Source organism: Orcinus orca, chromosome 9, assembly GCF_937001465.1.
Source record: "Orcinus orca chromosome 9, mOrcOrc1.1, whole genome shotgun sequence".
Classification (NCBI taxonomy): domain Eukaryota; kingdom Metazoa; phylum Chordata; class Mammalia; order Artiodactyla; family Delphinidae; genus Orcinus; species Orcinus orca.
Window position 1 is genome coordinate 85,931,197 of NC_064567.1, and position 23,757 is coordinate 85,954,953.

Sequence of the window (23,757 nt, forward strand, 5' to 3'; positions counted from 1 at the left end):
ATAACAGTCTCGCTCCCAAGGCCAGTCCAGCAATGCGGTCCTACCACCAGCTAACAAGCCTCCCCGATTCCACTGCTTGGAGTTCCAAATATCATTACCTGTTCTGTCCTTCCGAAGGCCTTGCCCCTCACCTGTTGGGGGATTACAGTTCCTGGGAGTTAGATCTCCCTTCATCTGGCTTGGGTAATACGTCCTACCTTCTGGAATACACCTTTCTCCTAGTACCTGTTCTCTGAATACCTGTCCCAAGCCAACTATCAGGAATCCCAACGCTGATTCCGGGATGCTGTTCGTCTCTCCTGCCTATTCATAGCGGTAGACGGATCAAGACAGTAGAACCATCATACTGAAGCCTTTAACTTTAACCCTAACCCGTTGTCGCACCCTAACCTGTACCCTAAACCGTACCCGTTGCCTAACCCTAATCCTAACTTTTACCCAAACCCATACCCTAATTCTAACCCGTACACTAACACTAACCTGTACCCTATCATGTACCCTAACCCTAATCCTTTTTCGTACCCTAACCTGTACCCTAAAGCATACCCGTTCTCTAAGCCTAACCCTAAACCTTACCCTAACCCTAACCCGTACCCTAACACTAACCCGTACCCTAACACGTACGCTAACCCTAAACCGTTGTCGTACCCTAACCTGTACCCTAAACCTAGGGGCACACTAAGGTGTGTAAAATCTGGTTAAGTCTTTGACCTTTTGACCTTGTAAATGGTCAGGAAGACTGCAAATATCAGGATTGAAGTACTCTGGGGAGGCAGGCAAGTCACTGCCTCGGTGGAGTTTTAAATGAATCTGAAATGATCATATATTAAAGAGCTGGAGAGTTCGGCTGCTCTTAGCATTAATGTTCACTGGGGACAGAGTTTTAGTTTAGATAGTAGATTAGTGTTGTAATTTCTATCGCCACTTCTTAAAAAACACAGCTGTCAGTTGGTTGTTGAGTGTATTTGGGAGCTAGAAAGTATTAATAAGCAGGCGTAGCTGGTACTATTTTGTCAACATTGTCTCCTAGGTGTGGCCACCTCGGACCAGCAAGTCACTGGGCTCGGTCACCTTTATTTCTGACGAGGCATCTGGGCAAATTTCAAGCACTGTGTGTTGTTATGAAGAATTTTTTTTTCTAATGCTTCTACCTGCCTGTTGGCAATAATCTAAGTTATAAAGAAGGCAAATAAAAATAGCATTTTATATAAAATAATGCATGTTCACTTTAGAAACTGAGAAAAATACACAGTGAAGTACAAAGATGGAGATAAAAATCACTATTCATCCCAGCATCTAGAGATAAAGACTGCTAACATTTTTATGCTATCATACTTGTAGTTTAAAAATTCAGTTTGCATATGATGTTATGTGTTTATCAGGAAATAACGTTTGGGGGAAAAATAATACCAGTAATGACCATCACTTACTGAGCCCTTATGTGCCAGCTTCTGTACTAAGTGCTTTAATATGTATTAACCTATTTAATTCTTTCAACAGCCCTGAAAGGTAAGCTGGTGAAATGAAAGTGTATTCAAACCAGGCAGCCTGTCTGGAGTGTGTGTTCTTACCCAACACACTATACAAAGAAAACAGAAGCTACTCATAATCCAAATGGACTCAGAGGACACCTTTAACATGTTACACTTCAAGAAACAATTTTCAAAATCCACCAGAAGTTGTATCTTGTGATTCAAGAAGAGAGATATTAAACAATGCATCAATATCAATAACATTTAGTAGGTCTTTTATATGGCGCTGATCCAAACTTTAACATTTTCTCTCACAAGCAAAATGATAGCATAAAAACTAACCTTTTGTCAATTATTTTATTTCATAATGCATTTGATCAATTATATTGAGCATCAGTGACTAAGGGGAAAAGTCTGAATGAAGAGGGAAATAAAGTAAGGAAAACAGGAGCTTCCCTGGTGGCCCAGTGGTTAAGAAACCACCTGCCAATGCAGGGGACACGGGTTCAAGCCCTCGTCCAGGAAGATCCCACATGCCGCAGAGCAGCTAATCCCGTGTGCCACAACTACTGAGCCTGCGCTCTAGAGCCCACGAGCCACAATTACTGAAGCCCACGCACCTAGAGCCCCTGCTCTGCAACAAGAGAAGCCACCGCAATGAGAAGCCCCGCACCACAACGAAGAGTAGCCCCTGCTCGCTGCAACTAGAGAAAGCCCACGCACAGCAACGAAGACCCAATGCAGCCAAAATTAAATAAATAAATTTTTTAAAAAAGAGAGGAAAACAGCAGTGCCTGACTACAGTTTAAAATTAGCCTCTTCTGGACTAGATTACTCTTCCATGGACTACTGCAATGGTTCTCTCCCTGGTCTACCAGCACCCACTCTGGCATGCTTCAATCCATTTTCCACAGCAGCTAGAGTTTCCTTGTAAAACACAAATTTGGCCTGCTACCTCTTAGAATGAAGACAAGCTCCTTACCTGGTTCACCAGACCCTGCAAACCTCACTACCAAAAGCATTCACAGGCTTCCCTAGGTGCCTAAGACTCCCAGGCCCTCTCCCTCCCAGTAGCCCCTACTGCGCCCTCTGCCTGCATCACCGTCCATAATACTGCTTCTCCTTCCTCAGCTCAGAGGACGATACCTCAGAGGAGGCTTTCCTGACCTCCCTGAATAGGCCAGATTCCCATCCATTGAGTACTTATGGCACTGGCCACCTCTCCTTCTTAGCATGTCACAATCCCCGTTTTAAATTGGTGCATTTGACCATTTATTGGGTATCTGTCTCCCTGACTAGAGTGTGAACTCTGTGAGAACAGGCTCCATGTCACCAATAGATCCCCAAGGTCTAGCATGGTGCCTGGCACAGAGTAGGCACCCAAAAAGTTAGTAAATGAATGACTAAACAAACATGTACTGAAAAGTTTACTTCCTATTTTTATAATAAGTTGCTATGTGAAATACTGTGTAACTGAAGCAGTAACATTAATTTATATAACATTAAGAAAAACAGTCTGATACAGAGTGAACACTAACCTGATTTTACTGTCCAATAGTGAACAGAAAATTAATCCAACAGGAAGGGATTCAGCTCTGTGGGATGGAGCCTCAAGGAACAGAGGTGATACAGGGTTTTAAAGGCAAATGCATAATGGTCCATGATCTAATGGGCTTGCTGATTGGTTGAATTCAGGAAGTACAATTTAGTTCAGACAGTACAATTAAGTCACAGACAAAAACTGACTATTTCACCATCAGGGCACTTTGCTGCTGGTTGCAACCAGTATTCTTAGAAAAGCTATTCCAGTTCTTTCTTCTGGAGTCCTGACTGCTTGCTATCTTGAAATTTCTCTTGCCCTCCAAAACTCAGTTCTGCAGATGCTCACTTTGGGGACTCACCCAGAAAGACTATCTTTTCTTTTACCTGGTTGGTACATTGGTGTGCATTCCTCTCTAAAACAAGGCCGATGATATCTTTCTCAAAGGATTCTCATATAGATTATTAAGATAACTCAAGAAAGGAAGATAGTAAGTGTGTAATCTACCACCTAATAAAGACCACTTAGATGCTATTGAAAATGGTGTTAGTGACTCAATTGATACAACTGTTTTTGTTTAAGGACCAGTATGCCAAGCCCCACTAAATTTTGCTGTGCTAGTAAAGACTATCCCCATTTCTGTATTGGTCTTCTAAAGGAGAACAGGAAAGAGATCTTATGGAGAATCTCCCTGAACAAGTTTTTCTTCAATATATTGTTGACCAAAAAATTAATAGTCAATGTAAGAAAGAAACAGAAAATTTTATTTGAGCCAACCTGAAGATTATAACCCAGGAGACAGTCTTCCAGAAAGCTCTGAGGACTGTTCCAAACAGTTAAGTATGGGAAGATGCAAGCAACTGTGTTCCTAAAATTCTCTCCTGAAAATATTTAACTATTTGAGGGCCAATCTGCCAGTTCTCCCAGAGCCCAAAATGCTTCATCCTGATCTTTGCCCTGAATTCCTTTCAGGGTGTATCGTAGGTCAGCAACTACAGTGGCTAATGACTGGATCCTTGGAGAACTGGATGGTGGGCTATGTTTTTTATTTTACAATACCCCCTCTTTCAGTCTTAATTTCAACCTAGGTTTCAGACCCATTTCATGACCAGTTTTGTCGCATGGTGCTAGGAACACTCATCCTCAGGTCAGGCGAGGATTTCGTTGATAGGCTACTCAATGTGCTATTACTGCACTAGGCCCTATTACCTGTAGCGAAAAGCCTCTGGACCACCTGTCTTACTAGTCTGTCATGGTCCAGGAAATCGCTTCCTCTTCCCATATCTAGAGTTACACTATTATAATTATCGATCTTACAGAACTATATATTTGGTCAATCATTTCAAATCACTTAGTCATTATTATTTTTAATAAGAAGCTGGTCATACATTTGGTAATGCAAGAAACAACAATCTTGTAAAATAGGCAGAAAACAAGTAATATAGCTAGTAACATTAATAAGGTCATAAGTAACGTTATCTCCTAAGGAGTTACATGGCTGGCACCAGAAGAAAAATAGATCATCATGGTTGAGCAGGTATTTCTGCCCTGCGGGAGGTCTGGTTAATGCATAATGCAGATGCACAATGCACACCAGAGGGGCAGGAGGAGGCCCACATGGGCAGAGAAAACTTTTATGTTTAAATTTTTCTTGTCTTGCCTTAAAATATGAATTTCATTTCATCGATATTAAATGAACTCATGCCTTCAGTACCATAAAATTCAAGGCCGCGGTTGTTCTGGGAAATTTCTTAGATGTCTTTAGAAGAGTGGAGGCCATGAAGCATAGAATTCGGTCAGAGCTTCAGGTTCTTTTCAGCATTTCACCTTTGTTTCTTAGAAGCTGTGTGACCTTAGCGTCTCAGAGCCTCAATTTTCTCATCCGTAAGGTGATCATATTAACTGATCACCAGGTTATTTTAAGGACTAAAAGTTTTCATGGGAAACTTAACTCCCATATAAACTGAGTAATCATTATTTGTGTATGCAATAATATCACTTTTATATACAATAATAATAACTGGGCCTAGTGCTCCATAGAAACACAACCATAGTACCCCATCTATTGGCAGTAAGTTAGTCATATGCACTTAATAAATTAAAACCAAGTTCCCTTACCAAGTTTATGGTTAATCTCTCTAAATCTAAAAGTTTATGTCCCCTCTGACCTCAATCCTGTGCTAATTGAACACTAATCAAGCAGAGTCCGATGACTATAATGACGTTATAGACAACAGCAATGTACATACTAATAATATCTATAATACATGGTATTACAGATATCATCATTAACGTACAAACTCAGATTGTTCCTCCAGGGCGAGATGAGCTTACAGACCCTGGAGCTGTGGACCACCTGGCCAGAGGCTCATAAACCAGAGACATGCTGACTCCCAAAACTACAATTAAGAAAGGTCACAGATAGGTCACAGACAATGATTAATCCCAGGCTTTGTTCTTCCCCTATAAAAGAACCCCTAGCTCAAAGACCAAGCTGGAATGGATATGAGGCTTGTTTCCCACTCTGTTGCTTGGCACCCTGCAATAAATCCTACTTGGCTGCAAACTCCTGCTGTCAGAGTTGAGCCTTCTGTGCCATGGGCACACGAGCCCTTTTGCTCAGTTACAAAAGCTCAACATACTAAAGGGTTATGGGACCCCAAACACAAATGTAGAAAGACGACCAAATGACCACTGTGGGGTTTAAAACCTTAACGTTGGCATATGTTTGAAGATAATGTCATATCTCTAGTCAACCAGAGAGGAGTACATTAATACGATGCATAAATGCAATGTCCCCACCTGATTAAAGGCATTATATTATTAGTACATCAATGATATTCTAAATGAAAATTTTAAAGAAAAATATGTAAGATTCGATGTGAGATAAGCAGAAGTAAGCTGTCTGAAAACAAAATAAACATGTTAAATTTAGTCCTACATGATACTGGCTTTAAAGAAAAGTCTCCAGGTAGAGTTGTACATGAGAAAGCATCCACCTTCCCTGTGTGTACATATGTTACCAAACCAAACTTGGGTCTGCTCCCCCCCTGTGCAGCAAAGCCAATTTACTCATGCAAGGTTGTGGTGAAGGAAAGCACAGCATTTATGTGCAGGGGACCAAAAACAGAATACGGGCAGCTCATGTCCGAAAGATTCGAACTCCTTGATGGCTTTCAGGGAAGGTGTTTTAAAGGCAACATTTGGGGTGAGGGCTGAAGGGTGCATGACTTTCTTCTGATTGGTTGGTGGTGAGGTAACAGGGTGAAGTTTCAGAAATCTTAATCATCAGCCTCTGGTTCCAGCCAACCTGGGGTCTAAGTGCTTGTGGTTAGTATGTAGTCACCATCCTCCACCTGGATGAAGTGGGGCTCTTAGTTCCTGCAGAACAACTCAAAGATTTCTGTCAGATTGTTCTGCATACCCTTGAGGAGGAACGAGGACTCTTTTATCACTGAACCATTGCCATTACTTTTCTTGTTTAACTGCTTTGTTTCTGCATTCCCTCACTTCCCTAATTAGTAACTGCTTGAGCCTGCTCTTTGGAACTAAGGGAAGGCCTAAGAGACTAAAACCTTTTTCTACAAGCAAGAAACGGGGGACATGGAGGGCCTTTTGTACCCGGGAGGGCTCTACAACGTTCTGCTCAGTTTTAATCCCGCGCCCCCTTCTTTGATATTCCTCAATCCTGAAGGGAACAGGGGCAGGACAAGAAACAGAATAACGGGCTTCCGTGGTGGCACAGTGGTTGAGAGCCCGCCTGCCGATGCAGGGGATACGGATTCGTGCCACGTTCCGGGAAGATCCCACATGCCGCGGAGCGGCTGGGCCCATGAGCCATGGCCGCTGAGCCTGCGCGTCCGGAGCCTGTGCTCCGCAACGGGAGAGGCCACAACAGTGAGAGGAAAAAAAGAAACAGAATAACATTTTGAATAGAGAGGTTAATCATAAACCCAGCATGGGAACTTGATTTAAGGGGGACTCGGTTTCCTCTATATATATGTATTTATCTATATACATGTGCATACATATAGCATATGTTTTCCCAAAGAAATTTCCATTTATTTGCTTCAAATAAGTCATTTTATTTGTCATTCCCCTCATTTTATTTTCAAGGTGGAGAAAGGATTTCATGAATTATTCAAACTGTCTTTTTATGGCTGAGAAAGGTCCTGCTATCTTAGAAGCAGCCTGATCTGAGACAATTAAAAACAGGCCTACTTTTTGTGTGACTTTTAAAGTTCTTGGTAGCTAATGTCTAGAAGCAAAAACTGTGTGTAGACATTGCAGCCTGATCCTTCCTGAAGGAAAATCCTAAATCACCAATTTCAAAAGCCTTAGCTTTGCTAATAAGGAACATTGAAATCTGCAGCCATTATGTTTCACTTTAAGCAGATTTCCTTACAATTCAAAAGTACAAAGAATCAATCTCAGTGCCCTGAAGGCTCTTCAGGCTATTGCTCAGCTAGTAATCATGGGGAAAAAAAAAAGCTATTTTCAACTTAATTGGTTGGAGAACAACCTATAGATATAAAAAATGCAATTTATGGCCCACTAATGAACAGCTATTTAAGAAATGCTCACATTGAAAACACTATTCATATACATTATAAGAAATGTATAAAGCAGAATACTGCTTAATTCACATAAAATCTTTCTGGTCTTATTTGCTTGGTCTGTTTTTTCAGTTCCTATCTGCTGCTTCAATGAGTGAAAAGAACCTCTGGGCAGAAGCCATTGAAATACTCTTTAAACTTGTGAGTATTTTCATTATATATTGCTGGCTGAATCATAAATGCTGATACTGGCAAAGTAGTCACAGTAGAACAAAGGGGATTTTTAGGTGCTTCATCTTCTCAACACCACTTTATTACTATTGTTATAAAGCTTTGGACAATCAGTTACGGTTTGACCCCTCGTTTAGCCAGCTTTTGTTATATTTTGTTATAGCTCAAAAATCAGTTGAGAAACTCTCTATCAAGACTTAGAATGATAGAATTTCAGATTCAGAAGAGATCCTAAATCAGTGAAGCTCCTATCAGAAAACAGAATTCCATGCAAAGGGTTTAATTGAAGATAATTTAATGGCAAGATGATTTACAGGGATGTTGGGCAAGGTTAAGGGATCCAAAAAGGGATGAGAAACTGAGGCGGGAGATAGATGGGCCCCAGGATGAGCAGCTGGAGTTTGTCCCCTGAGGGCAGATACACCAAGATGAAGAGGAGAAGAAGCTGAGCCCCGCCCAGAGACCACATGTTTCTCATTCTCGAAGTCAAGGAGACATTCCCGACTACACATGTGCAGAAAGGCTCCTCAGAGGTCAAAAGGGAGGGGGCATCACCTCATAGGAAGGGATGTCAACCTACCCATAGATCTCTTTACTAGAATCCATCTTGGCTAAGAGATGTGCGCGATACACACACACACACACACACACACACACACACACACACACACACACACACACACACACACACACACGGGAGGGTCCTGAGATAAACCAAATACAGACTCAGAACCAGGCAAAGCAAGATGATTGGCCAGAGGAAACCTGGAAGAAATGCCCCATAAATGTGATTCAAACTACCACGAGGGCACGACCTTCTCTCTGAGCCTGCCTGTGTGTGCCCATTCACACGTACTCTTTTTCCTCCTAATAAGCACTTTACCTGCTTCACTACTTTCTGTCCTTGTGCGAATTCATTTCTATAAAGCCAAAGGGCCAGGGGCCTTGACACTGGTCACTGGTCCCTGGTGGTCTAGTGGCTAAGATTCAGCACTCTCACTGCCACAGCCTGACTTCAATCTCTGGCTGGGAACCGAAATCCTGCTTCAAGCCGCTGCAGGCCAAGCCACCCAAGATCAGAACCACCCAGGACTAACAGTGGGGTTGTTACTACTTTGACCGAAAAGGGCAAGGGCAGAAGACAGTGTCACGAGTGCTGGGAGAGTTGGAACTGTGGAGGGAGACAGCTGCAGTCTTACCCAGAGGAAGACAGAACCACTGCTGGAACTGAAATGCTGAGGCAGGGAAGCAGCAGGAGGAAGGACCTCCATTTCCCGCTCTCCATCCCGTGGCAGTGCCTCCTACTGGATGAACCCCAAGGGAAGCCAAAGGCGGGGAGCCTAGATGATGATGTCTGTAAGGCTCAGCTCCCGCTTGGGTACAGAGATCAGGGTAGAGAGCGACAGAATGGATGAAGGGGCGGAGCAGAGAATAACCCAACAAACCCCTTAGAGGCCCATAGGTCTAGTGATCCTCAGACATGTGCAGGCAGCAAAGCATGTGGAGATCAACTCAGTCCTTACACAATAACTTGAGTCTAGCGAACTTTAACTGCACGCCTACCACATGCCAAGCCCTGCTAAAAGCAGGTAAATTTGGAGATGCCTAAAGCATCTCCAAATTCAATTCAACAGAATCCTATATAATTGTATATTTACCATTACAATTTTTTTTTTTTTTTTTTTTTTTGCGGTACGCGGGCCTCTCACTGTTGTGGCCTCTCCCATTGCAGAGCACAGGCTCCGGACACGCAGGCTCAGAGGCCATGGCTCACAGGCCCAGCCGCTCCGCGGGCATGTGGGATCTTCCCGGACTGGGGCACAAACCCGTGTCCCCTGCATTGGCAGGCGGACTCTCAACCGCTGCGCCACCAGGGAAGCCCACCATTACAATTTAAAATTGTGTATTAAAAGACCGTTTAAAAATTCAAGACCTTTATGCAGTGCTATAGAATGATCTGAGATATATTGTTTTAAAACACAGGAGCACAATGTTGTATGTAATATGCTGCCATTTATATTTTTAAAAGGGAGAAAAAAGTATATAGACTATAAATACATGTTTGCTTGTACAGTTGAACAACACAGGTTACTACACGACAATCAAAGATGCTGTGAGGGGTGGTAGGGAGTGCAGAAGACTGACTCTAGGTTATACTGGGGTTTTCAACTGCATGGAGGGTCGACGCCCCAACCCCTGTGCTGTTCAAGGGTCAACTGAATATACTAGTCAGTCTTTCAAACGAGTCATGAGGAAGTAGTAATGTCGATTGTCTCTATGGAAAGGAAATGGGTGGCCAAAAGAGAGGGTAAAAAGGCATATTGTTTACTTTCTTGAGCCTTTTGAATTTTGAACCATGTGAATATATTATCAATTTAAAAAAATAATGAAAAGTAAAAATTTTTAAGTCAACATAAAATGGTAACTGCACAGGGTGTATGGCACCCACAGGAGGGATCTATAGGCTGGTCTGGGGGTGGGGATGGGGTCAAGCCAGGCCTCCTAGAGAACGTGACGCCTGAACTGAACACAGAGAAGGCAGAGACCGGCAGGAGGGGAAGGCGCTGAGGCAGCTGAGATGGTTTAAGCAAGAGCACAGAGGAAACGTGCGAGAAGCTGTGCATGACTGAGCCAAAAGCTGCAGTGGCAAGTGACAGCAGAGGGGACAGGACAGCGGGCAGGGCCAGACTGTGGGAGCCTTGTGGACCCTGCTATAAAGTTTGGATTTCATCCTGAAAACGAAGAGTCATTGCACCAACTTACACTCCCACCAACAGTGCAGGAGGGTTCCCTTTCCTCCACACCCTCTCCAGCATTTATTTGTAGATTTTTTAATGATGGCCATTCCGACCGGTGTGAGGCGATACCTCATTGTAGTTTTGATTTGCATTTCTCTGACAATTAGTGATGTTGAGCATCTTTTCATGTGCCTACTGGGCAGCTGAATGTCTTCTTTGGAGAAATATCTGTCTATTAAGGTCTTCTGCCCGTTTTTGGATTGGGTTGTTCGTTTTTTTGATATTGAGATGCATGAGCTGTTTGTATATTTTGGAGATTAATCCCTTGTTGGTCCCATCACTGGCAAATATTTTCTCCCATTCCATAGCTTGTCTTTCATTTTGTTTATTGTTTCCTTGGCTGTGCAAAAGCTTGTAAGTTTGATTAGGTCCCATTTGTTTTTTAAGTTGGTGCAGCCACTATGGAAAACAGTATGGAGGTTTCTCAGAAAACTAAAAATAGAATTACCATATGATCCAGCAATCCCACTCCTGGGCATACACACCTGGACAAAACTGTAATTCAAAAAGATACACACACCCCTATGTTCATAGCAGTACTATTCACAATAGCCAAAACATGGAAACAACCTAAGTGTCCATCGACAGATGGATAAAGAAGATGTGGTACACATCTACAATGGAATATTACTCAGCCACAAAAAAGAACGAAATAATGCCATTTGCAGCAACATGGATGGACCTAGAGATTATCATACTAAGTGAAGTCAGAGAGACAAAGACAGATACCATATGATATCACTTATATGTGGAATCTAAAATATGGCACAAACGAACCTATCTACAAAACAGAAACAGACTCATAGACATAGAAATCAGACTTGTGGTTGCCAAGGGGGAGGCAGGGAGGGAGAGGGATGGACTGAGAGTGTGGGGTTGCAAACTATTACATTTAGAATGGATAAACAACAAGGTCCTACTGTATAGCATAAGGAACTATATCCAATCTCCTAGGATTAACCATAGTGGAAAAGAATGTAAAAAAAGAATGTATACATGTGTACACCTGAGTCGCTTTGCTATACAGCAGAGATTGGCACAGCACTGTAAATCAACTCTACTTCAATAAGAAAGAAAAAAGAGTCATTGTAAACTCTGGGGTTAAGGATGGCTTTGAGGGAGGTGAAACTGCAGATACAGAAGCTATTGTTCCAGTCCCTGAAACACAGGTACACTTTATTCCATCAGGTGATCCTAGAACAACTAGGCCAGCAAGAAATCCAAAAGCAAACTCATCTTGAATTACAAAGACGATGTGGCATATATATACAATGTAATATTACTCAGCCACAAAAAAGAATGAAATATGGCCATTTGCAGCAATATGGATGGACCTAGAGAATATCATACTAAGGGAAGTGAGTCAGATAAAGACAAACATACGATAATCACTTACATATGACATCACTTATATGTGGAATCTAAAAAGTAACACAAATGAATCTGTATACAGAACAGAAACAGACTCACAGACATAAAAAACAAACTTATGGTTACCAAAGGGGAAAGGGATGGGGAGAGATAATTAGGAGTATAGGATTAACAGACACACACTGCTATACATAAAACAGATGAACAACAAGGATTTACCATATAGGACAGGGACCTATGTTCAATATCTTGTAATAACCTATAATGGAAAAGAATCTGAAATATATATACATAACTGAATCACTTTTGCTGTAAACCTGAAACCAACACAATACTGTAAATCAACTGTACTTTAATTTTTAAAAATCATCTCCAATCAATTTCCCTTTTTAGTCATGGTGAGATCAAAGTTTAACACATTATAGGTGTTCAATACAATATCACATATTGACTAATGATAGTTTATAAGACTAACAGTATTTTAAGATTTATATCTAGTTTTGACATTAACTCAAAGAAGTTCATGTATTTAAACTTTTACTTATATTTGCTCCAAGATAATTTAATACGTTAGTAGGTTGAGAGAGAAGGAAAACCTAGGAGGAGGAAAGCATGGGTTTTAGAGTCAGAAAGCCCTAGATTAGGTTCCCAGTTCAGACTTTGATTCATGTTGTGCCTTGGCAAGTGGCCTAATCCCCTTGAACCTCAGTTTTCTCGTCTCTCTAATGTGAATAAAGAAACACCACCACTTGCCATTCTATTTTCTCCCCCCACCACCCTCCTCCTCATGAGGCAAGAATGTAAATTAATGAAGCCTAGTTTTCTAAGTGCTTCCACTTAGAAACACAAAAAGGAGCACCACAGAACTTCCAAGGCATGGTCTAAGGTACAATGTATGCATTATATCCACTGCCAGCTACACTCGTCTTGAAGACAGACACCACAGTCACACATTCATTCAGCTATTCAACAACTTATGAGCTCCCCCACGGTACTGGACATGGTGCTACTGTTGGGGATGGAGAGGTGGGTGAAACAGGCATGGTCCCCACCCTCACAGAGATCATGGCTAACAGGGAAGCAGGTGAAATTACTCAACCCACAAATATAAAATCGCTCTTTGTGAAAAGTGCAGTGAAGGAAAAGAGGAGGTACGTGAGACAGTAACGAATGTCATTTCTATTGCGAGCATCTTGGGGCAAGTTCTCTAGAAGTAGAACCTGAAGTGGGGACACTTGTGCAAATGATTCATTCAGAGAGTGCTCTCTGGAGAGGCCTCTAAGGGACTGACAGCAGAGTGAGGACGGGTGGGGGGGAGAATCTGGGTAAAGATGGGTTTCAGGAGAACTCTAGCCTCAGCCTGACCCTACCAGGAGCTCTGAAGCTTCCTTTCAGAACCAAATTTGTCTCAGAGGCAAAACGACTGAGCTGTTTTACCCCCATATCACTTAATAATTGGTTAAGGCCGCCCTCTTCGGGGAGAATAACCTCCTAGGCATCTTTCATCCAGGCAGTTCCCATCAGCCAAAGGCAATTCTCTATAGAAAGGTGCAGGTGTGAGCAGTTAGCAGCAGCCACACCTGTAGTGGCTAAGGAACGTTCACTACCTGGGTACAGGCGATGAGGCGGGGCTTCAATAGCATCTGCTACAGAGCGTCTGGGGAGGCTTCTCTAAAGAAGTGAGTTTTGAGCTAAGACTTGAAGGACGGGTGAGAATTAGCCAAAAAAGTGTATTCCAAGCTCAAGAGATGACATGCGCCTAATGAAAAACAAAAAAATCACCAGGGCTGGAGAATTGTGCTGTAGAGGAAAGCGGATCAAGATTATTTTGGGGAGAACCCGAGTCATTTTGGATTTTATCCTAAGAACAATGAAAAACCATTGAAAGGCTTTAAGTGGGGAAGAGACATAGTCCTCCCCTCAGTATTTTCATAGCTCCTTGGACTGGTCAGGAAAGAGTGAGAAGAGGGAAAGGGAAGATGTTGGGAAACTCGTTAGGAGGCTGGTTTATACTCATCTGGGCTATGAGGGATGGTGGTTTCCACTAGGGTGGAATGGGGATTGAAAGGAAAAAATGGACTCAGGATATATTTTGAACGTAGAACCAACAGAATTTGGTAATGAATTGTCTGCAATGGGGAAAGTTTTATATCTCGATGGAAGATCAAAATAAGAATTTATATTTATACTATTTCCTCTCTTTTTGTCTTTTTTTTTGTCTATAGTATGCAAAACACAGGCTCAGAGCCTGGTGTTAAGGGGCGTTTCTTTTCCTGCCTTCCCCTGTTAGCTGATACAGCATACTGAAAGAGACTGACAATAAAGCAAGGTAACGAAACAGCCACTCTGCAACAGCTAACCAAACATCTAGGGATTAAATTGTGTATGAGCTTTCTACAGCGGCACAACAAGTTGACACAAATTTAGGGGCTTAGAACAACATCTATCATCTCACAGGGTCCATGGGTTACGAGGCCGAGCATGGCTTACCTGTGTTCTCTGCTCCAGGGTCTCACAAGACTACAATCAGCATGTCAGTCAGAGCTGGGGTCTCATCTGGGGCTCGGGGTCCTCTTCCAAGTACACATGGCTGTTGGAAGAATTCATTTCCTTGCGGCTGTAGAGCTACCAACATCTTACTTCTTCAAGGCCAGCGGAGGAATGGCTTACCTCTACACCCTTTTAAAGGGCTCACCTGATTAGGTGAAGTCCCCCCAGGGCTAATTAACTTAAACTCAGCTGATTAGGTGCTTTAATTCCATCTGAAAAAATCCCTTCACCTTTGCCATATAAAGTAACCTAATTACAGGAATGAGTTTCCATGGGGAGGGGGTTATATGAGGACAGGGGTCACTGGGGGGTCATCTTAGAATTCTGCCCACTGCCCACTGAAACTAAAAAGAGATCAATAGAAAAGAGTTTGATGCCAGTTTATGGATTTGGTAGGAATTAAAAAAATACCTTTATCATTAAATTCTACTTCAGGATTAGCAATCTCTATACAAATTTGGTGAAATCAGCCAGGGTTAAGAAGAGAGGGGTGCATACAGGAGATCCAGGTAGAGAGATAACCAACTGACGTGACTAGCTTCTCTCCCTGGAAATCTAAAGTACTGAATTGGCAGATCATCATTCCTATAGTTTCTGAATTGCCTATTCTTTTCTCAGATACGAGATAACTGAGCAAATGTTGAAAATAGGTTCAATTCTTACTTCTGTAAGAATCTTACACCCATGTCTGAAGAATAACATCTTGTGACTCAGGTGATTTCATACTCTTGCAAATCTGTTTTGAGATCTTTATAGAAGCTTTCCGCACATTAAATTAGATCCTAGATGTTGTCTTCTTCATCCCCTCTCTACCAAGCCTGTTGGAGTCTTCTCGTGAAGATTTAGCAAGTTTAAGTCTACCCTAAAGGTAACCCCTGGAGTCATTTAGAGCAGAATATTTGTCTAGAAGGCACTGTAGGTCTTCACTACAGGAAAGACAGTCTGTAGGAAGGTTTGTGGAGTGAATAGAGCCCAGGGGCAGAAACTTTCGGTACATATCAATCCAGTGTGAGTCAAGGAGCACTGAGTGGATGATCAATGGAGAAGAACAAGATGAGGAGGCAATTAATGATTGAAGAGTCCCAGAAAGACCCCTGGGTGAGCAAAGACCATCGCAATTTGGGGTCATCTAGACCAGAAGGAAATGAAGGTGAGGAAGACAGAAAGTCAAATTTTGCTAACATCATAAATGCTGGACTTAGTCTCCTATAGAAGAGAAATGGTGGCCTGAATGGAGGTAAGTGGCAGTTCAGATTTTTCAGAAATTACTTTTCTTCTACTACACTTGATTACAATTGATTCCTAGCTAATAAACACAAACCAGAAGTTTGAGGAATGTGAAGTTGTTTGTATAAAGTGCCCTACATTTTCTTCTGCCTCTGCCCTCAAGGATAAACCAGGTAACCTATAAGTATTATACACACAGGCATTCACTCAAACTCAGAAGCATTCAAAACATAGAAAAGTGCATAAGAAGGACTTTGACAATAGTGATGTGGGGGCCATGAGCTACATTCCCAGGGATTGATTGTGGCCTCTGTTCCCATGGTGATTATACATTCAACTCGGGACTTCCTTCCCACTCAGTGTAACCTCCATTAAGAAGCAAGAAACAAAAGGAAATAAAGCCAAAGCACTTCAGTGAGTCCAGACTGGGCACAAAGACTGCCGGCACCACAGCCAGACTCAGGGAGCCGCTCAAACTGCCACATTACACATCTCATGGCACACTAATCGCTCCTTCCTCATTAGGGGGCCATTGTACAAAAGGCTGGATCAGGAAAGCTTTATGAAACATGCAAAGATTTTTTGCTCCAATTCATTTGCAGTTCCCTTTATTACCTTATTAGTTATGCCCAGATGAACAATTCTAAATTTCCTTTCCTATGTCCATTTGTAAGAACCTCTGTGACTAATACATCTGTGCGTGTGTGCGTTTGAGTGTGTGATGGTGATACATGATGATCAGTAGATAGAAGCAGTACTCTTCCCACACGGCTCCTCGCGCACAATACAAATTTTCTTTTGGAAATGTAACCTCATTTTTTCCCTTTAATTCAACTTTTTATTTTGAGATAGTTGTAGATTCACATGCAGTTGTAAGAAATAATAGAGATCTCACGTACCCTTCATCTATCTGTCCAATGGTAACATCTTTCATAACTGCAATACAATATCACACCCTGGAAATTGACATTGATGTAATTAACTGACCTTCTTATTTCACCAGTTTTACATGCATTCATTTGTGTATACTTAATTCTATAAAATGTTATCACGTGTGTAGATTCATGTAACCATCACCATTTCAAGATAGAGAACAGTTTCATCACCTCTGGGATCTCTCATGCTACCCTTTCATAGCCATACTCACCTCTTCTTCTCCCTGTCCTTCTTCCCTCTCTGCCTGAACCCCTGGCAATCACTAATCTCCCCTCCATCTCTATAACTGTGTTGTTTCAAGAATGCTTTATAAATGAGATCATATAGGATATAACCTTTTAAGATTGGCATAATTCTCTTGAGGTCATCTGTATTGCACTTATCAAGAGTTCATTCCTTTTTAGTGCTGCATAATAGTCCATAGTATGGATGTACCACAGTTGGTTTAACCATTTACCTATTGAAAGACATTGGGATTGTTCCCAGTTTTGGGGCCATCATGAATAAAGTTGTTACTAATATTCATGCAGATGTTTTCATCTCTCTGGGATAAATGCCCAAGAGTACGATCACTGGGTTGTATAGTAAGCACATATTTTATTTTATTTTTTTAAAAACCTGCCAGACTAGGGATTTTCCTGGTGGCACGGTGGTTAAGAATCTGCCTGCCAATGCAGGGGACATGGGTTTGATCCCTGGTCCAGGAAGATCCCACATGCTACGGAGCAACTCAGCCTGTGCTCCACAACTACTGAGCCTGTGCTCTACAGCCCACTCGCCACAACTACTGAAGCCCACGCACCTAGAGCCCGTGCTCCGCAACAGGAGAAGCCACCGCAATGAGAAGCCTGCACACTGCGATGAAGAGTAGCCCCTGCTCGCCGAAACTGGAGAAAGCCCATGCACAGCAATGAAGACCCAACGGAGCCAAAAATAAATAAATTAATTAATTAAACAAACAAACAAAAAACAACCTGCCAGACTATTTTTCAGAGTGACTGTACCACTCTGAAATTTTAGATTCCCACCAACAATGCATGAGAGATCCTGTTTTCTCTGCATCCTCACCAGCATATGGTATTATTAGTATTTTTGATATCTCGTGTTTTTTAAAATTAATTAATTTATTTTTAATTTTATTTTTGGCTGTGTTGAGTCTTCATTGCTGTGCACGGGCTTTCTCTAGTTGCAGTGAGCGAGGGCTACTCTTCATTGCAGTGCGTGGGCTTCTCATTGCAGTGGCTTCTCTTGTTTCGGAGCACGGGCTCTAGGCGTGTGGGCTTCAGTGGTTGTGTGTGGCTCACGGGCTCTAGAGCGCAGGCTCAGTAGTTGTGGCACACGGGCTTAGTTGCTCCATGGCATGTGGGATCTTTTCGGACCAGGACTTGAACCCGTGTCCCCTGCTTTGGCAGGCAGATTCTTAACCACTGCACCACAAGGGAAGCCTGATATCTCGTGGTTTTAACTTGTATTTCTTTAACGGCTAATGATGTTGAATATCTTTTCATGTGCTTATTTGTCATCTGTATTTCCTCTTCAGTGAAATGTCTGTTCCTGTCTTTTGCCCATTTTCTGATTGGATTGTTTATTCTTTACTGTTTTGAGCATATTTACATATTCTAAACACAACTCATTTATTAGATGTGTGGCTTGCAAACATTTTCTCCCAGTCTGTAGCTTGTCTTTTTACTCTCTAATAGTATCTTTCATTGAGCGAAAGTTTTTAATTTTGATGAAGTCTTGTTTAGCAGTTTTTCCTTTTATGGGTTATGCTTTTGATATCAAGTCTAAAAATTCTTCAACTAGCCCTACATCCCAAAGATTTTATGTTACGTGTTTTTCTAAAATTTTATAGTTTTACGTTTAAGTCTATGACTCATTTTGAGTTAATTTTTGTATAAGGTGTGAGGTTTAGGCTGAGGTTCATTGAGGAGCAGGGGGCAGGGGACTCTAGGAATATCCAATTGCTCCAGTACCATTTGTGGGAAAAGGTATCCTTTGACCATTGCATTACTTTTGCATCTTTGCCAAAAATTAGTTGGGCAGATGTGTGTGGGCCTATTTCCGGTTTGAGATAATCACAAAAGACGCAGATGAAAATGACAAAGCTTCAAGAGCCTAGAGAGATGTTAATAAATGTGGAAGACAGATAAATTATTGTAATTCAGCATAAAGATAACTGTTATCCCCAATAAAGAATCCACTGAGTGGAATGTCAGATGATGTAATCAAAGAGAATTTTCCTAAATGAAGGAAGAAGTGAATCTGCAGATTGAAAGAGTATATCGTGTTCCCTGAAATTATGACAAAAATCACTGAACACACGGGAATTCCCTTGCAGCCCGGTGGTTAGGACTACATGCTTTCACTGCGGAGGTCCCGGGTTCAATCCCTGGTCAGGGGAACTAAGATCCTGCAAGCCATGTAGCATGCCCACCACCCACCAAAAAAAATCACTGAACACAAAGCTACACAATATTAATATGTATCCTTAGTTAAGTTATTAGACTTCAAGAATAAAATAATTTTTTAGGTTTTCAAACAGACAAAGCAAGCCATATTTAAAAGTGTTAAAAAAGATATGGTTAGCCTCAGACTTCTCCAAAGCAACATTCAATTCAAGAAAATAATAGTGCTATGGGTTTTTTTTGTTTTTTTTTGTTTTCTTGCGGTATGCGGGCCTCTCACTGCTGTGGCCTCTCCCGTTGCGGAGCACAGGCTCCAGACACGCAGGCCCAGCGGCCATGGCTCATGGGCCCAGCCGCTCCGCGGCATGTGGGATCTTCCCGGACCAGGGCACGAACCCATGTCCCCTGCATCGGCAGGCGGACTCTCAACCACAGCGCCACCAGGGAAGCCCTTTTCTTCATTTTTGAAGGATCATTTTACTAGATATAGAATTCTTGACTGACAGTCTTTTCCTTTCAGGACTTTGAATATGTTGTCTCAGTGCCTTTTGTCCTCCATGGTTTCTGATGAAAAATTAGCTATTAACCTTGTTGGATCAAGTGTATGTGACAAACTGCTTTTCTCTTGCTGCTTTTAAGATTTTCTCTTTCTGTAGTTTTATTATTATGATGTCTTGGTGTGGATCTCTTTGAGTTTATTCTACTTGGAATTTGTTCAGATGTTTAGACATGTAGATTAGTGTTTTTCATCAAATTTGGGTGTTTTGGATCATTATTTCTTCAAAGATTCTTTCTCTCCCTATCTATCTCTCTGTCCCTTCCTTCTGGAACTCCCATTATGTGTATGTTGGAATGCTTGAAGGTATCGCAAAGGATTCTGAGGCTCTGTTCATTTTCCTTCATTCTTTTTTCTTTTAAACCCACAGACTGTTAATCTCAGTTGATCTAGCTTCACATTTTCTGGTTCTTTCTTCTACCTGTTCATATCTGCTGTTGAGCCCTTTCAGTGAATTTTTCATTTCATTTATTGTACTTTTTAATTCCAGGATTTTGATTTAAAAATAATTACTATCCCTTTATTGATATCCTGTATTTGATGAGACATAATTCTCATACCTTCCTTTAGTTTTTTAGACATTGTTTCCTTTAGTTTTGTGAACATTTTAAAAACAGCTTATTTTAAAAAGTTTTTGTCTTTTTTAAGTCCAATGTCTTGGCTTCCTCAAGGACATTTTCTATTGATTTTTTTTTTCCTGTGCATGACCATATTTTCTTAGTTCTTTGAATGTCTTGTAATTTGTTTGTTAAGAACTGGACATTTAAAATAATATAATGTGTCAATTCTGAATATCGGATTCCACCCCCTCCCAGACTTTGTTGTTGCTGTTTGCTTTTGTTTGTTTAGTGACTTTTCTAAGTAAATTCCTTAACATCATGTGTTACCCCTGAAGTCTCTGCTCAACTAGCTTAATGGTCAGCTAATGATTATACAGATACTTCCATAAGTGCCTAGAACCAATGAACTTCTCAGTTGTTGTTGAGGAGCTCTGTGTATGGTATACCTTCAACACTTAGCCAGACAGTTGACAACTGTGCCTTAGCCTTCACTTCCTGCTTGCACAGAGCCTCAAGGTCAGTGCTGTGGGAGGGTTTAGGGCCTTCTCCTGTCTTTCCTGGGCATGTGTACAGCCCTGGGTATGCACACAGTCATATACATGTGCATGGCCTTCCAGATTCCCAGGAATACATCTGGGCTTTTCAAAGTCTCTATAGGTATACCTCAGATATATTACAGGTTCAGTTCCAGACCACCACAATAAAGTGAATATTACAATAAAGTGAGTTGCATGAATTTTTCAGTTTCTCACTGCATATAAAAGTTACATTTATACTATACTATAGTCTATTAAGTGTGCAGTAGCATTATGTCTAATAAAACAATGTACAGACCTTAATTTAAAAGTTATCTCTTGCTAAAAATTGCTACCCATCATGTGGCCCTTAGTAACATTCAAGATCACTGACATCACAGATCATCATAACAAATATAATAATAATGAAAAAAGTTTGGACTATTGTCAGAATTACCAAAATGTGACACAGAGACATGGAGTGAGCAAATGCTGTTGGGAAAATGGTTCCAATAGGGTTGCCACAAAACTTCAATTTGTAAAAGACAGAATATCTGTGAAGCACAAAAAAGCAAAGCGCAATAAAACGAGGTATCCTGTAGAGACAGCTCAGGCCCTAGCTTTTCCTTTTAAGCTTCTTGGTTTGCCTATTGTTTGCCCTTACTCTTATCTACTACCTCCAGGCAACCACCCAAAGTTAGATAACCGCCTCTAAATATTTTTGACAAACATCCCCAGAAAAAGGCTTTTTGCTTTGAGTCAGGTTAAATAAAGGCAACCTTGCAAGTGAGATCATCCAGGGAATCATGAGACAGGTCAAATAATTCCAGTTCTCTGGATTTGAGGCCTTGAAGGAACTCCAGCCCAATTTTGCTCCCTCTGGTGGCTGCCGATTTTCATCTTGGTTGTGGGATCCTGGTTTTCAAGGCTACCATGGAGTTAGGAGGAAGGGGTTAAGGATAGAGTTAAACACTATAAGTTTAAACACTATAAAGCACTATAAAGCTCCCTTTGCTTATTGCAATTTAGGTGTTTTTATGAGCGGAGGTAAAACTCCCCAGATTACTGCAAGACTTGTTTCATTTCCAGAGTTTTGAAAATGTTGATTCTGGCCATTTTTATTTTGGCCACGCCACATGGTACGTGGGATCTTCATTCCCTGACCTGGGATCGAACCCATGCCCCTTGCAGTGGAAGCATGGAGTCTTAACCACTGGACCGCCAGGGAAGTCCCAGATTCTGGCCATTTTTAAAACCAGTTTTCTCATTTATTTTATTAAAAGAAGGGAGGATTTTCAGAGGTTTTATTCTGTCATTTTCCCTGACGTGTTAAACTAAGTTTGAATTAAGATGTGCTAAAATTTCCCAGGTGCTTCCTGTGATTATACCTAAATATTTTTGTATATATGTATGATGTTTGTATTTCTTTATTAATGTTAACACACATGTGTTTTAGAAACCTGAAGGGATAACCTTGGTTGTCCTCATTATATAATAGATCCTGTGGGCTGAACCTGTGGTTCATAGCAGAAGGGAGATGTGAGAGAGATGAGGCTGGAAAGGTAAGTAGGAGTTAGCTCATGGAGGGACCTATCTTCCATACTAAGGAGGCTTCACTTTATCCTGACCAAGGGAAATTACTGGGGGGTTCTTCATAATGGTACTATCATACTAAAAGCTGCATTCTAAAAAGATCCCTTGGGCTTCCCTGGCGGCGCAGTGGTTGCGAGTCCGCCTGCCGATGCAGGGGACATGGGTTCATGCCCCGGTCCGGGACGATCCCACATGCCGTGGAGCAGCTGGGCCTGTGAGCCATGGCCGCTGAGCCCGCGCATCCGGAGCCTGTGCTCCGCGACGGGACAGGCCACAACAGTGAGAGGCCCGCGTACAGCAAAAAAAAAAAAAAAAGATCCCTTGGGCCCAAAACTATGACAGTGGGGCTGGAGTGGATTCAAGAGGCAGGAAAGGGGTGTATCAATTGGATGTTGAGAGTGGGGAAAAAGGGAGGAGCTGAGGGTGAAACTGGGTTTCTGGTTTGGATGTCTGCTGAATGGAGGTAACATTTGCTGTTTTGCATTGAATATACAGGAATAGACTCCTGGGCAAGACAGTGAAACGCATTTTGGACAAGTTGATATTGAGGTGCCAATGGGATACTCAAGTGTAGTTGTCTAGTCACTGAGTGGTTAAGGGGGCCTGGAGCTCAAGAGAGAGGCCTGGTTGGGTAGACAGGAAAGGCCTCAGGTGAAAGTGGAAACCATCAGGGAGAGTGTGCAGTAGAAGAGGCCCAGGCCCAGGTCCAGAACCCTGGGGAACAGCAACGTTCAGGGCAAAATGGCGTGGTGCTTAAGTGCAAAGGCTTTGGAGCCACACCGCCTGTTATTAGTGTCCTGACCTCAGGGAAGTTATTTACCCCAGTTTCTGCATCTGTAAAATGAGCATATTGAATAGCACACTTAGAACAGTGCTTGCGAGGTTTAGTTTCACTGAGATCTGTGGATAAAGAGCTGTCCAAGAAGGTGAAGAAGGGACTAGGAGAAGGAGGAAGAGCTCTTAAGGTGCAATGAGGAAAGACAATTTCACAGAGATTTACCACGTCAAACTCAGCCAAGAGGACGGTACCAGAAGGTCTATAAAGTGTCCATCTTTCAGCAATTAGTGGTTTCACCAAGAGCAATTTCTATGGAATGGAATAAGCCAGACTGTAAAGTGTTGAAAAGTGAGTAGGGGTCAACACTGATACTTTCTTCCCTCTCCTCACGGCGCCTCTCTCTCCCACTAGAGGCTTCCTCTAAGGACAATGAGTTATGGATCATATTCCCCTTTTTCCAATCAATTTCGGCCACCAATGGGATAATATGTTGTACCAGGTTACCTTTCATTCTTCTACTTTTGTGCCTTGCACGTCGTAGGCGATTGAAGTAACTGCTGATACAGGGGCTTCTACAGACTCCTTAATTCGCGTTATTAGACTGCTCGCACCACCTCCAGGTCCATTCCTTCCACGACTGCTTAGAGGAGGTCATTCCCATCATGG

The 23,757-nt window shown here is 41.9% G+C and overlaps 1 protein-coding gene across 2 annotated transcripts in view; it reads right to left on the reverse strand.

Annotated features, from left to right (window-relative positions):
* Window positions 1–23,739, reverse strand: part of NAPEPLD (N-acyl phosphatidylethanolamine phospholipase D) — an 89,459-nt gene extending 65,720 nt beyond the window's left edge. Inside the window, exons 1-2 of one of the 2 annotated variants that reach the window (XM_033439585.2) lie at window positions 23,596–23,722; window positions 14,459–14,558 (exon numbers count right to left, since the gene is read on the reverse strand). The gene's annotated coding sequence lies outside the window, so the exon portion shown is untranslated. Of the gene's footprint in view, window positions 1–14,458; window positions 14,559–23,595 lie in introns of both variants that reach the window. The other variant, XM_033439570.2, reaches the window with a different exon arrangement.
* Window positions 23,740–23,757: the final 18 nt, after the last annotated feature.